Source organism: Mustela erminea, chromosome 6 (genome assembly GCF_009829155.1).
Source record: "Mustela erminea isolate mMusErm1 chromosome 6, mMusErm1.Pri, whole genome shotgun sequence".
NCBI lineage: Eukaryota > Metazoa > Chordata > Mammalia > Carnivora > Mustelidae > Mustela > Mustela erminea.
In genome coordinates this window covers 10,950,844-10,966,532 of record NC_045619.1, presented here as the reverse complement: position 1 = coordinate 10,966,532, position 15,689 = coordinate 10,950,844, and positions in this window count along the sequence as shown.

The following is a 15,689-nucleotide window of genomic DNA, read 5'->3' as shown; positions in this document are numbered from 1 at the left end:
GATTCTCCCTTCTCTTGTTATGCTGGGTGATGCTTGTGGAGAAGCAGACAGAGGACGGTCTGCAGAGTTTTAAGAGCTCTCCTGGCTCCCAGGCACCTGCTGACATCAGGGGAACAGATGACATCAAGTCTCAAGCCCAGCTCGGATCAATACGGCCATCTGAGGTTAGAAAGGCGACGGGCTTTCTCACGTTATCGTCTCTTCCTTAGGCACATAGGTAGCTGTGGGGGCAGATGCTGAACCCCCTTGGGTTGTGTGTGTGTGTGACTCCGGGCCAGCCCTTCTGACTTGGGATGGCCAGAGTCCAGCACTCCCCGGAGGGACCCCAGAGTCTCTAACTGTGTGCACGTGTGCTTTCTGGCATCCCACATCTTTGTACCAAAATCAGGCAAGTTCTAATGTTCTAAACTCTCCCATAGCCAATGGGAAAGATGAAGAACTCATCTGGAGACATTTATCTGGACCCCCATATTGTGGGCCGAGTGTGCCCCCCGCCCCACATCCAGCTGTTGAAGTCTTAACCCGCAGGACCTCAGAAGGTGACTGTGTTTGGAGACAGGGTCCTCACGGAGGTGACGGAGTTAACGTGAAATCAGTAGGGTCGGCCTAATCCGACGTGGTAGTGTCCTTCTAGAAGAGGACACGGGTGTGCACGGCACCGAGGGAGGCCACATGAAGACACAGCCGAGGACGGCCATCTGCTAGCTCGGGAGCCAGGCCTCAGAAGCAATCTCGAACAGGCAGCCTCCAGAGCTGTGAGGAGAGAAGTCTGTGGTCTACACCCACACCCACCCCCCACAGAGTCTGTGGTCCTTTGCTGTGGCAGCCCCCGCTGGAGGCACCGGGGTGTAAGGGGGGAAAGGGTCTCCCTTTCTACGAGCATGACCCAGAAGCTGGACCACGTTCTTGTGACAGCTCTCGGCATCCTTTGAAATGGCTAGCTTTCCTTACTTTTAAAAAGGTTTTATTTAAAAAGTGACGTGGACTCTTTAGAGAAGCAGGGGAAAAAGAAGGGCTAAGGGGGAGGGCGGGTCCCCAGGAATCCATCACTACCCGAGTACAGCCATGCTGTCATTTCTGGAGGCTTGTGCCTTCTTGCTCCTGTGGACCTCAGTGACTTAGCTTGGGTACCACTGCTTCCTGGAAGCCCTCCTGGGTTTCTTCCCCCCACCTCACAGCCCTCCTAGCTCCTGCGTTTACCTCCACCGCGACCTCAGCAATGGCCCCATTATTCCATGTGCTTTCTGTTTCCAGCTGCCTTTCTGGCCGGGCCTTGGAGGCACGGACATCAGCATCCAGTTTTTCTCTCGGAGAGCCTCCAAGCAGAATAAATCGAGCTGACATTTTTATTTTTGGTTGTTTGTGGACAGTGGTTGTTCTCGACAACGTTCTTGGACTGTTCCCCATAATGCCGTCTACATCCTTTAGTTCACCTGCACTTAGGGGCACCTGCTGGTGTATAATTAGTCTTTCAGGAACTTCAGCCTCCCCTTGGGGTTCCAGACTCAGCCCCCGCGCTCTCCCTTCCTCCTGACCTGAAACTGTGGCTCACATTCTGGTAAGAGCAGGTGCTCTGGGGAGCAGGGACTGGATATTTGAAACCAGGCTAAGCCAACCTAGAATGTGTGGTCCCCATATGTCTTGGCATCCCTTCAGACTCTGGGAGGGAGGCTTGACCTTGGTGGCACCTAATGCGAAAGTCCTTGGTGACACGACCTGTGTGTTTTAAGGACGTGGCGGAACCCTTGCTTGCTTTTTCTTATCAAATATTTATTTCTTCCATCCTGATTCTGGGTCAGATTCTTTTGGAAAAAAAAAAAAAAATTAAATCGCAGACGCTGAATCAATTTGGAAACAGGATGGTTCCCATCTTGCTCCAGGACCGTAGACTAATCCATAAATGGTGATGGAGAGAACTGAGGTTTGGAAAATGACAGGAAATAAACAGGTGGGCAGAGGGAGGCGGGGAAGGGCTATGGGTTGGAAATACAGGAGGGAGGCTCCTCCCTTTCCCCTTCCCTCCGCCTCCCACCCCCCCCCCCAGTACCTGTCCTCTCCCCCTGCCTCCGCCCCCTTCCTCCCTCCTCTCTGTCCATCCCTCTCTTCTCTCTTCCCCTCCCCCCTCCATCTCTCTTCCCTCCCCCTTCACGCCTTCCTCCTCCTCACTCTATCTCTCCTTCCCCCTCCCTAACCCTTTCTGCCCCTCCCCCTTTCTCTTCCCTCCCCCCCCCCCTTTCTCAATTTTTCCCTCCTTCCCCTGTCCCCACACCCCCCCCCTTTCTTGGCTGGATTGCTCCTTTCCTTTCTCTGTCCTTGGCTGGCCTTTCTTTCTTTCTTTTTTTTTTTTTAAGATTTTTATTTATTTATTTGACAGACAGAGATCACAAGCAGGCAGAGAGGCAGGCAGAGAGAGAGGGGGAAGCAGGCTCCCCGCTGAGCAGGGAGCCCGATGCGGGGCTCAATCCCAGGACCCTGAGATCATGACCTGAGCTGAAGGCAGAGGCTTAACCCATTGAGCCACCCAGGTACCCCTTTCTTCTCCTGGATGGACTCTCAATCTCGAGTCCTCTGTCTTGTTGGGCTATGGAGGGAGTGGGAGTGGGAAGGGGGGAGTGCTTAGTGACCAATGGATGGATTTTTTTCCCCCCTTATATTGCCTTTTTTTTTCAATTGTGAAAAGAACACATAACAAACTCTACCATCTTAACCATTTTCCAGCAAACAGTCAGGGGAAAGCCGAGTGAGGACTCACACCCCAGCCCGTGCTTCACCTCCGGGCCCCTGAAGGAGGGTAGGACTTGTGGAAGGGAAGAGCCCAGGCTCTGGCGGGAGATGCTGGGTCATCTTTAAACTGCAGTCAGAGCTCTGCTCTTCCTCCTCACCTAGAAAAATTATAAAATAGGAAATGAAGCCTGAAGACATGATGTTAAGTGAAGAAGGCAGACACGAAAGGTCACATGGTGTGTGATTCCACTTATATAAAACATCCAGAAGGGGTAAATCCACAGGGACCGAGATCTGGTTGGCGGTGGCCAGGGGCTGGTGAGAGCCAGGGCTGGGGGGTGCCTGCACAGGGCGTGCGGGGTTTTAATAGAGGGTGACGGAAATGGTTGGGGGACAGCTAGAGGGTGTGGTGGTGTAACACTGTGAAATTATAAATGTGGCTCAATGGTTCACTTTAAAGTAGTTAATTTCTGTTATGTGAACGTCACCTCAGTTAAAAACATTTTTTCCCCACAAGATTATTAGCGAGTCTTGTAGATGGCCAGATATCAGACGATGATTGTTTTTGCTGATACAGTCGTGGAAGGCACACGCAAGGGAGACATTACCTTCAGTCCGCCGTGAAGGATCACCCGGACCACAGTCCTGATGGCTGGTAGAAAGCGCTAGAAGGGACAGTTTTCTTCTCTGGACATTTTCTTGGTTTTTTCCTCTCTTGCAGGCTCCCCACACCTGCTGCTCAGCCCTCATGGCTTAGTTCAGGCATTGCCTCTTTCCAGAAGCCCTCCTTGAATCCTTCCCCTCAGTTACCTGCCACCCACATGTCCCCCTACAGTTACTATGGTCATTACTATGGAGCGGTTACCCTTGACTTGTCTGCTCCCATCCTGTCTATGAGCCCATTGTGGTCGGGGACCACAGAGTGGTCGAGGCAGAGTGGAAGGAAAACTATGTCTTACAGCTTGGAGTCACATCGACCTGGGATCCAAACCCTCCTTGGCCAACTTAGTGGCTGGGTGACCTTGAGGGACCGTGCTTAACCTTCAGGAATGTTAGTTTCACAACCCAAACGACGAGGATCATATTTCCTTTATGGGGCTGTGCCAAGGAGTCTGGTATGTCCTCTCATTCCCTGTGAGACTTTTAACTTCTCCCCTCCTTTTCCCCCTGCACCCCTCCTTATTATGTTGTTGTTGTTTTTGATTTTCCCATAGTTTCAGTCCTATTTCCGAACTACTCACTGACCATATGGACTATAGAAGGGGCAGAATAGTGTCCAGGAGGGAGGGTGGCGATGGCGCAGGAGGGGTGAGGCAGCGAGGGGGTGCGTCCTGGCCCCGAGGGGGTGGGGACAGTGATGCCTGCTGCTGTCTCCTGGTGGGCGGAAGACGATATCTTGGCTGAGCGGCTGGCTCTAGCTCTGTGATCTGACCAGAGACTTGCCCTCTCTGAGCCCCGAATTCGGAACAGATTCTTCAGTAAGAGAGCTTTCGAGGACCCCAGCCTCCTACCCAGATTCTTAAAATGAGTCGCAGACAAGCAAATAAGGAGACTTCTGTTTCTATTGGTGTGGCTGGTGCCTGGTCTTGTCGGCGGAGGGGTGAGTGGGCAAGGGGCAGGGGAGGCGGGAGGCCAGAAGAGATGCCCCTCCTTGACTTCGGTCAGACCACAGGTGTGGGCCCAGTTCCCTCTGATTGCCAAGGGTAAGAAGTCGGGATGTGACCAGGTTTAGTCTCCAGGGCCGAGTAAGAGTCAGATCTCATAGCTGGATGGTCTCGGAGCAAGAGAATAGACAGGGATCCTCCTCTCCAGCTGTGGAGCAAAAGGCTCCCCAAGGACTCTGAATTCCAGGGCAGGAGTTGAATTAAAGTCTTGGGTCTACCTCAGAACCCAAGGAAATGCTCCAGCCATTTGAGCTCGGTTTCCGCATCTGTCAAATGGGTACAGTCCAGCCACTCGAGCAGACTCTTGTCTGAGAGTGTCGGTTTGGTCCCTTGCACAGGTGACTCGCACACGCTTCGTCAGCGCTGTTCCCCTCACTTCTCTCTCGCTCCCTGGTAATCGCTTACCCCTCCAGACCTCAGTTTCCTTATTCGGAAAAGTGGGGAGGCATCCCGCTTTGGGAAGCCGTAAAGACAGAGGTGGGACCCCTCACTCCCCTGAGCCCCTGAAATGCTCAGTTGGGGACTGAGGGGGGCTGCCCCTACCCGGGGGGATATTCACTCCTCCCTCGGCAGCCCTCCTGGTCTGTTCCCCGTTCTCTGACAAAAATGGGAGCTCCAAGCTCGGCTCAGATCTCACGCATCTCATGTGAGGCTCCTGCAGAGGTCTGCGAGCCGACCACCCATCCCAGGCTTAAGGAAGGAGTCTTCTCCCTCTGCTTCCCCAGGACCACATCTGCTTTATTAGACAAGACAGACCCTGGAGCCTTTCTCTCCATGAGGGGAGAGCCGTCCGAAGGTCTCCAGAAGGCATTCACCAAGCAAAACACCTGGAAAGTGTTTCTGTCTTTGGGGAATGTACAGACGGGTTACAGTGCAGATATTGTGCTTGCTGTTGGGAATAGATGTGGTTGCCTGTAACTTTGTACATGTATGTCAATACGTGTATACCTCCCGGTGTTTCTTTACCAAGTCTGCATGTTCTATAGTCCAGGTCACTGCCACGTCTTTGTTAGACCATAATGGTAAATAGTCACTGAGTCACACACACACATACACACACACACACACACACACACGCGCGCGCGCTTGCGCGAGGTGGTTGTATTCACACGTGATGCTAAACCTGGATGTAATTCCAACCACTTTGCATTTTTCAACTCATTTAGCCTCTAGTGTTATCACTGTTTCCCTTGTATAGCTAGACATGCAAAAGCATCAGAGAGGTGAGGTGTCTTGCCCAACGTCACACAGCAGTTGAGTGGCAGAGCTGGGATTTGAACCTAGGTAGCTGGCCCCAGAGTCTGTGCTCTTCAGCCTCTACTTTCTTGACACTTACCTCAGCAGCCTCTGATGAGCAGAATCAAATCTGCCTGCAGAATCAGCCCCTCCCGCCACCCGCCACCCCCTCTGAATCGACCCTTCTTTCCCTGCTTAAAACCCTCCAGGCGTCTCCAGTTGCCTCTGGGGTGACAGCGAAGCCCCCTGGGTAGGTTGTGTTGTCCTCCCCGACCTCATTTTTAGAAACATGCATTTGAGGTTTTAATATAAAACCTCCTTTATAACATCAGAATCATTCCCAAGCCAAGCATGGTGACCGTTCTACTTTTAGTCCCCACTAATTGAGAAGACATCTACCAACAAAAAACTACCACGAATTCAACAGTACTTTTAAATATATTTAAGATGGGGCGCCTGGGTGGCTCAGTGGGTTAAAGCCTCTGCCTTCGGCTCACGTTATGGTCCTGGGATTGAGCCCTGCATTGGGCTCTCTGCTCAGCAGGGAGCCTGCTTCCCTCTCTCTCTCTCTGCCTGCCTCTCTGCCTACTTGTGATCTCTGTCTGTCAAATAAATAAATAAAATCTTTAAAAATAAAATAAATAAATATATTTAAGAAATTGTTATATGTGATATATATAGATATAGATATAGATATAGATATATTTCACTTTATAAACCAGGCTAGATTCAGACATAAATTGTCAGACTTTTATAATAAATCCTTGGACTCAAAGATCCTTAGCCTATAGCCTAGAAACCACTTTTTCTCCCACTCTTCCAAGATCTCGCAGGTTCCTGAGGCGTGTTTGAACATGCGGATCCCTTGTCCTGGATCGACTTGTCCTAAGGACCCGGCTCAAGTGTTGCTTCCTCTAGGAAGTCCTCCCTGATTCATCACCCCACCACTGCCCAGCAAATAGCCCTGTTCCATCGATTCTGCACCAGGACTGATTTGCTATCATTGGTCATGTTACACTGTCTTGTCATTGTTTGCTTGCAAACAGTATTGTGGAATTTGGCCCCAGAGCCCCAGAGCTTTGGCATCTGTAAGACCCAGATTCCTCTCTTGGCTGTAGCATCTTCTAGCTTTGTGAACTTGGACAAATCCCTTTACTATTTTTGAACATCAGAATGCTCACGCCACCTGTCTTCCCAGCATTACCTAACTCTTGGTAACAGAGCCTTCCTCTTCTTTCTCCCTCCCTCTCTCCCTCCCTACCTCCTTTCCTGCCTCCCTCCCCTGGTTTTAGAATAAGGCATCCATTCCATGGGGTTTGATAGGACTACAGCAGGGCACCTGGGTTCCAGACCTGGTCCATAAAAGTGCTCCATCCCCGGGTCGCAGTGACTGGTTTAAACATGGACATGTAGCTCCAGACAAGCTAATCCATGGCTCTTAAATTCCTTCTTTTCCATGGAAGGGACACGTCTTGTTTCCACTTACATTTCATTGGCCAAATCCAGTGATGCGGCCGTAACTTCAAGAAGCAGGAAATGCAGTCCTCCCCTGTGGCCTGAAGGGGAGGAGAATCAGAAGTGAGGGTGGTGTTGAGCGTCTGCCTTGGGCTCAGGTCATGATTTCAGGGTCCTGGAATTGAGCCCCACATCGGACTCCATGCTCAGCGTGGAATCTGCTTGTCTCCCTGCCCCTCTCCCTGTTTGGTCTCTCTCTCAAATAAATAAACAATCGTAGAGAAAAAAAAAAAAAGAAGAAGAAGAAGAAGTACCAGTGAGCAGTAAAGAAATCTACTCTTTCATCTCTGGGGGACTCCTCCCAGAGGGACAAGGCCATGTTCCCATATGGCCACCAGAGGCTCACACATGTGTGATGGGGGAAGAGGACTGTTCTCAAGGTCAGGGAGCCACCGCACTAGATGCTTATGACAGACAGGCAGGGCGCGAACAGCTATACCTCTCACGGTAGCTCTGGGTATAGCAAATAACGGAGAAGATACCCCATGGTTCTCATTGTAAAAAGAGAGAAAATTAAGACTCCAGTGAAGTGACCTGCCCAGTTCTCAGACATGGGCTCATTTTTAGTAAAATAAATAAATAAATAAATAAATAAAATAAAATTAAAAAATAAAAAATTAACAGGTAAGAGACAAAGCTAGTATAGAAAAATGGTAAGGGTCGCTTCTCAGCAGTGGGTGTGTGGCGTCATCATACAGTTCTTTCCACTTGTCTGTATGTTTGCAAACCTTCAGAATAAGATGTTGAAAAATATTAAACTTAAATTCACTCTTGGAATGGATAATGCCCTTACGCACTTCAAACTTCAGAAGGTACAGGAGCTTTAACCGTGTGCCTCTCCCTCCTTCCCTGCCCCAGGCACCTAGTTCCCTCCCCGACCAACCAGTCTTCCCGCCTTCTTACGTGTCTCTCAAGGGCTATTCTGTGTCTATGCAACAGCAGTATCGACAGATACAGGCTGTCTCCATTTCTGTTATTGGGCAGGTTACTGTACACAGGAACATGCATCGGGGACTTCTTCTGGGCCAGCTAAATGCTTGGACCATATTACCTTATTAAATTCTCATAAAGAACCTTGTAGAGGAGGCATTACAATCCCCATTTAATGGATGAGGAAACTGATGTCCAGAGAATTTAAGTGAACTGTTCTAGTTCCCATGACTAATAAGGAGGCAGCATTAGGATTCAAACCTGGGTCTTTCTGACCCCAAATCCTGTGCTATGAGACACCAAGTAGCGACAGAGCTGTGAGCACCTATGAGGTGTTCTAGTATCTTGTCCACGGGAAGGAGCGGGATAGTCTCCTCAGTGAAGCCACCAATGAGCACGTCCCTTACCCTGTGACCCGGGACCTGCTGGTGTTAGGAGGCTCCGGGGCGTTCTGCTAATTTTCATTAAGAATCCTTCCCAAGCAGTGTCTCCTGGAATGGAAATAAATGTGTAACTGTCACATCCGACTGAGCAGGTATAATGAGAATGCAATTTTTCTCCCTGCCCCAGCCAATGTTGTGGGGCTCATTCCTGCTCTGTCCCTAGAGGAAATCTTCTCACTCAGAGATTTAAAAAAAAAAAAAAAAAAAAAAAAAACCTCTCTCCAGCTGGTAGCCACCCTGAATCTGTCAACTCAACAGCTAGCATGTCCTGTTTTATTTAATAATCTAAACAACAAGCTTCACGCTGAGCTGAAATTCCATTCCTCCTCTAGCTAGAATGTGCCGTGGGAAAGGGGGATGGGACCCACCCTTCTTCTGGTTCCCTGCTTTTTGCCGTTACCACCACTTGCTAAGAATTGAAGGTGGAGGGGCAGGGAACTTCTTACCACTCTGGCACTCTTGGGAACTGGTATTGGCTCTTTCCGGGTTGGGCAGGTGTTCAAAGCTGAGTCTTTTGGGAGACCTTTATGTGGGTTTTTTGGGAGATACTCACTCCAGTGTGGGTGGTGCCAGTCAGGAAGGATGCTGAAGAGTCCCCTGGGTGTCTAGGGATCCCCCCAGCAGCGTTCGGCTGAGGCCCTTTCACCCCTCAGGGCTATGGCCAATGGCAGGATCTCAGATGAGCTCGTGCTGGCTCGCTCTCCTACGTGACTAACTTCTGTAGAAGATAAAACTCCCCGGAGAGCCCGAGACTTTCGGCAGCGGGGATTATAGTTCCTCGTCCATTAGAGTCCTATACCCTGTTGTTGCTGGCCATGTCAAGACATCAGATGGCAATCCAGGGGGCCATGTGTATCAGGAATCTTGGGTCAACCTTTCCCATTGGTTGGCTGGGAGCTTCTCAAGCACTCCGCGGTGAATTGATCTGCAAAGATAACCACCAGTAATTCCTCCCATCTGGATGGGAACACATTGACCTCAGCAAGAAGCATATTATCATATTACCTTATTAAACTAGTCCTAGTCCTCTCCTCCTTTGATGAATGGAGATGAGCATGTGACTCCCTTTGATGGGTCAAAAGGGTCCAGAGGAACTGTGCAAGTGTTGGAGCCTGGACCCGAAGACTGTGTGGCTTCACCTTTGCTCTTTTGGGAGCCAACCCATGTACAGAAGATCAGGCTAGAAAGGCAAGGGAAGCAAGGGCAAAAATGAAGTATTGGGACTTCATTAAGATCAAAAGCTTCTGCACAGCAAAAGGACCTGTCAAAAAAATCAAAAGACAACTGACAGAATGGGAGAAGATATTTGCAAATGACCCTACAGACAAAGGGCTATATCCAAAATCTATAAATAAACTTATTAAACTCAACACCTGAAGAACAAATAATCCAATCAAGAAATGGGCAGAAGATATGAACAGATATTTCTGCAAAGAAGACATTCGGATGGCCAACAGACACATGAAAAAGTGCTCCACATCACTCGGCATCACAGAAACACAAATCAAAACCACAATGAGATACCACCTCACACCAGTCAGAATGGCTAAAATTAACAAGTTAGGAAATGACAGATGTTGGCGAGGATGCAGAAAAAGGGGAACCTTCCTGCACTGTTGGTGGGAATGCAAGCTGGTGCAACCACTCTGAAAACAGCATGGAGTTTCCTCAAAAAGTTGAAATAGAGCTACACTATGACTCAGCAACCGCACTAATGGATATTTACCCTAAAGATACAAATGTAGTGATTTGAAGGAGCATGTGCACCTGACTGTATAGCAGCAGTGTCCACAATAGCCAAGCTATGGAAAGAGCCTAGATACTCATCAACAGATGAGTGGGTAAAGAAGATGTGGTATATATACACAATGGACTATTATACAGCCATCGAAACCCCCAAATCTTGCCATTTGCAATGACGCGGATGGAACTAGATGGTATTCTACTAAGCCAAATAGGTCTATCAGAGGGGGACAACTATCATATGATCTCTCTGACTTGAGGAATTTGAGAAACAAGACAGAGGATCAAAGGGGGGAGGGAGGGAAAATGAAACAAGACGAAACCAGATAGGGAGACCAAATTTAAGAGACTCTGGGTCTCAGGAAACAAACCGAGGGTTGCTTGGGTGAGGAAGGTGGGAGGGATGGGCTGACTGGGTGATGGACACTGGCGGCAGGTAATAGGCTATGGTGAGTCCTGTGAATTGTGTAAGACTGATGAATCACAGACCTGTACCTCTGAAACAAATAATACATTATATGTTAATAAAAAAATAACAGTATCATAAAAGAAGGGGGGGGGAAAGAAGTTCAGGCTAGACTACTGAGTGATTAGAAACCACACAAAAAGAGAGAGGCTGGGCTGGCCCCCCCACTGTTCCAAGTATTTCAGCTGAATGCAACCACATAAGGAACCCCCCGTGGGACAGAACTGCCCAGCAAAGCCCAGCTGAGCCGCAGAATCACAAGACATCATACATTGCAGTTTCAAGCCACTGATTACAACAGTAGGAAACTGACATAGAAATTGGTACCTAGAAGTGGGCGTTGCTGGAACAAACCCCCAAAAGACATGGCATTGGCTTTGCGCCTTGGAGGCAGGTGGAGCTGGGAGGGGAGGGAGGAGATGGGTGGAGGCTACAAGATGAGCCAGAAGCTTGCTCCTGGAGGGTTGCAGAAAGGAGGCACTTGTATGTAGCAGCAGAACTTTTAGCAACATTTTTGTCTCCAGTGATAGGGATGATACAAACATAGCTCCTGAATTTGTGGATCCTCTAAGGAAGTTTCAGGCAGAATGAGATAAGGGGCAATTGGCTTCTTTTAGCCATAGAAAATAAGGTGTTTCAAGAGAGAAATAAGTGAAAGAAAGAGCTGTTCACTTTTCAAGTAGAATTTTGAGGAAACTGAGGACCCAGGATAGTCTCTGCAACCTGCAAAAAATTTTCAACGTAAAAATAGTCTCAGGACAAAGATAAAATACAGGAAGTTGCTGCCATTAAAATATGGCCTCAGGATAAAGATCCTATGAAGGCTGTAGGACCTCTTTTAAGACTTTTGAAACATTTAAGTTGTTCTTCATAGACCCTCCCAAATAGTCAAAGGGTTTTACAAATCTTAAGGGAGTTTTCCCCATGTAGCCCTCCATGCTCTTAGTAGGAGAAATCTGCCTTGGAAGGAGCTTTGGCTGGGTCTCTTATGGGTACAGAGTAAGTCCCAATAAGATTCATGGGAAGGAAACATGCGAAGTTTTCCAGGAAAGAGGTTTGGCGAAAGAACCACCAGCCTGACTAAAAAACAGTACAAGCTGAAAAGAGGTGTTTGGGACTCTCAGCTTTCTAGAGTTGGGAAGCAAGCTGAGAACTTTGTCTGTTGCAGGTGTGGGGCCACTTCTAGAAAAGGAAAGATGGCTCAGAGAGTATAGAGCTAAGAACCCCAAGGACAGACCAAGGGCCAAGGAAAATGTGGATTAGGGAATGACTCCCTAGTGAGGGAGCCTTTCCTGCCCTAGGTTAGCAGACAGTGGTAGCATACACCCAGCTGCATTTCTAGATTTTCTATGAACCAGTGATTGCTGCACATTTCCCTCTCTCCTGTTTTGGATGGGCTGTCTATTATGGTTCCTTCCTTGCTGTCTCACTATTGTATGCTGGGTGGTGGGGGTGATTAGGGGAGGGGGGTGGCGAGGAAGTTGTCTTTTTGGTTCACAAGCCTCTGAATCAAGAAGAAACTAAACTTGAGGAGCTGCCCCAGAGGGTCTTCCTCTGCACCTGCATCTGCTCGAGACCACGAGAAAGACCTTGAGACCACCAGAGCCTGATGTCAAAGTGAGATGAGAATTGGGGGTCCAGGGAGGGAGGAATATTTCTGGCCAGAGGGCAGACTAGGGTGGATTAAGGATAGTTGAGAATTCTTTGTGTCCCTCTCACTAAGAAGCAGAGTCTATCTCCCCTCTCTTCGAACCTGGGCTGTTCTGTGACTTGCTTTGACCAACACAATGCAGCCGAATGCCAGTCACCATGTGTAGGATCTGATGACTCTGCTGGATGGAGTGACAGGGCCTGGAGGATGAGACACATCAAAAGGGGAAGAGAGAAGCCCAACCTGCCTCCAGCCCTTCCACTTTCTCTCTGTGGTGTCAGATGTGCTAGCAAAACTACCCCGGGACCTAGAAGCCTTGCTGAAGTGACTCAGCCATCTAGCACCCTGTGGGGCAGGGATGAGCTGTTCCTGCCCAACCTTGTCCAGTTGCAGAATCATGAACACATGAATAGTTGCTGTTGTTTTAAGTAACTAGATGTTCGTCTGAACACTTATTTGGCAATAAAAAGGTGACACAGACGTTGGTATCGGAAGTGGGATTTGAATTCATGAGAGAATCATCTACTGGCGGCATCTGCCTAGCAGGAGACTTTCAAACTGCTGTGGCCCCCGGACTGCCGTACACCTTCTGTTTTCTCTCTTCTTATTAATGAAAGTGTCCACTGCTATGATCTTATCCGCATCGTATCCCCATTCTGTCTTGGGTGTGTGTGGAGAGAAGACGGGGGCCAGTAAATGATCCTGTTCATCCTTCAGTCACCAGATCAAGAAGAGATCCATCTGAGGAGAATTATCTGCATCTGGGCCTTGACTGGGTGCCCAGATTGGGTGATACTTTGAAGGGCCTTGGAAGGGAGTGGGTATATTGTCAACTTCCAGAGGGAAGACTGTGGTAGATTATCTCCAAAGATGGCCGCCAACAATTTCTGCCATCCTTGCATGTGCATGCCACTCCTCTCATCAAAAGGAATCTATTTCTCCATCCCCTTGACTCTGGGATGTCCTTGCGACTTGCATTGACCAACAGAATGGGCAGAGGTCACCCTGTGAGAGTTTCAGAGCTGAGGCAACAAGATATCTTGCAGTTTCCACCTTTGCTTTCCTAGGATCCAGCCACCATGTAATGGAGCTTGAGTTAAACCGATGAATGATGAAAGCCCATATGGAGAGAAAGTGGGAGGGAGGCCCAGCCCATCTGTCCACCCCAGCTGATTGGCCAGACTTGTGGGGAGAAGCCATCTTGGCCTTTTACTTGAAGCTGGATTCCCAGTTGAGTGTGGCCACATGAGTAGCCCCAAATGACACCACATGGAGCAAAAGAACAACCCAATGACCGAACCCAGAGAATCATTAGGAATAATAGATAATTTTTTTTGTCTACAACCATACCACCCTGAACGCGCCCGATCTTGTTTGATCTCGGAAGATAAGCTGGGCCAGGCCTGGTTAGTACTTGGATGGGAGGAATAATAGATCTTTTTTTTTTTTTTAATTTAAATTTTAGTGAACATGCAGTGCAATGCTGGTTTCTGGGAGTAGAATTCAGTGATTCACCAATTATATACAATACCCTGTGCTCATCACAAGTGAGAAATAGTAGATCATTGAAGGCTAAGTTTTCAGATGGTCTTTTCCAGAATAATAGTCAACACACACTTCAACAATTCCTGTTTGCGGTTGGGACACGTGGGTCTCCAACAACTTCCTCTAAAGAAAAATCTACAGCCTTCAACTTCTCCATCTTTCTGACTTTAACCCCTTTATAGCTTTCAAGAGGATAAGCCAAGAGTCACAAAACTGTTTTTTTTGGCCCTCTCATTTCTGTAAGGTCACCATAAGGGATCAAGTGTGGGGGTTGGCAAACTATAACCTCAATCCAGCCAAACAACTCTTAAAAAAAAAAAAAAAAAAGATTGTGAGCTATGGTTCACAGAGCTTAAAGTATTTGATGTCTGGCCCTTGAAGAAAAAAAAATTGCCAATCTAGAATCCCACACTGGAATGTGATAGTGGACAACTCCTGTCTGGGGCCCTCAGCTAAAAACTTAGATGAAAAATACCTCCGTTTACTTTCTGTTTCAGATGTTTCATGAGCATAGCCTTCCATGGCCAGATGAGAGAAATACACAGTGGAAAATCACTTCTCTCCAAGAAGGCAAGAAGAAGCCTGCAATAACCCTGTTTTCCTGAATGTTCCGGAACGTTTTTTGCTGGAGCGTCTTTCTGTGATTTGGACACACTTGGGGAAATCCTACTTCCCGATACAAACTATGGTGGACATACAGAAAATGCCACAGAACCAGGCTGAATTCTCAATCCTAGCTCTTCCTCTTGACCTTCTGCCCTCTTTTCTCCTTAGAGTGCTCTGGCTGGTTGGCCATCTGGTCATAGATAGTTTAGCAAGCCTTTTGGTTTTCAACAGCATTGGGGGCTCTTCTAGAAGTGTCTTATGGGACAATTTCCGGTCATACACAGTTTAATTCGTACTAGGCTGTGAGAGATTGCCAGTTCTCTGGCAGAGGTGAGGGGGTGAGGGACTTAGCTTTCGAAGGACATCAGGGAAGAGCAGAGTTGAATCCAGAGATGCTCACTTTTTCTCTTTCTCGTCACCATCAAAGTTGCAGTTTGTCCCTCAGCGCCTGTCCTGTAAGTGCTCTGTGATTGTTTGGAGTTACTTCCAGCGGATAGATTCCTTTGTGATCAGAGGAATTTTTATGCCAGGAGATAATTAATATGCTCAGACTTGTTGCATATTCCCCTGACATGACAGTCCTGCTCTGTCAAGGGTGGTTTTCATTTCCAGCTTCTTCCTTTGATGAGATTCGGAAGGCCCCGGCTGTGCTGAGTCACCATTTCAGCTCCTGAGAACTTTCTCCTGTCGACCGCCCTCCCCATCACTACAAAGAATGTATTTGCCATGGAAATGGTAGAAGGATGCTCAGCTCTATTTGCAAAGCTAATTTCGTGTGGAGGAGGATTTGTGCAGGAAAAGAGCCGCGGTTGTGTTTTTGTTGGAATTGGGCATGAAGTGTCTTTGCACACACGGCATTTCCAGATGCTCCAAAAAAGGAAGACCTAGACATGTCAGGCATTCATGATTTTTGCCCCCAAGAGGCTGCGTTTTCTGCAACTGGCATAACAATTTCCAACTCTAATTTATTGGGGGCACTGTGGATGACTCAGTGGCGTTTTTAGTGACCTATTCTCTCTGCATGTTCAGTGCAAGTCAAACTATGCACAGTTTGGTGGTGCAGGTGCAGTTTAATGGTGCAATTTGGGGCTTCCCAATGGGCTCTGGGTCTGGGGGTCCTCACTCTGGGGAAATGGATGATGGAACCTGTTTCTATTGAGTGGACT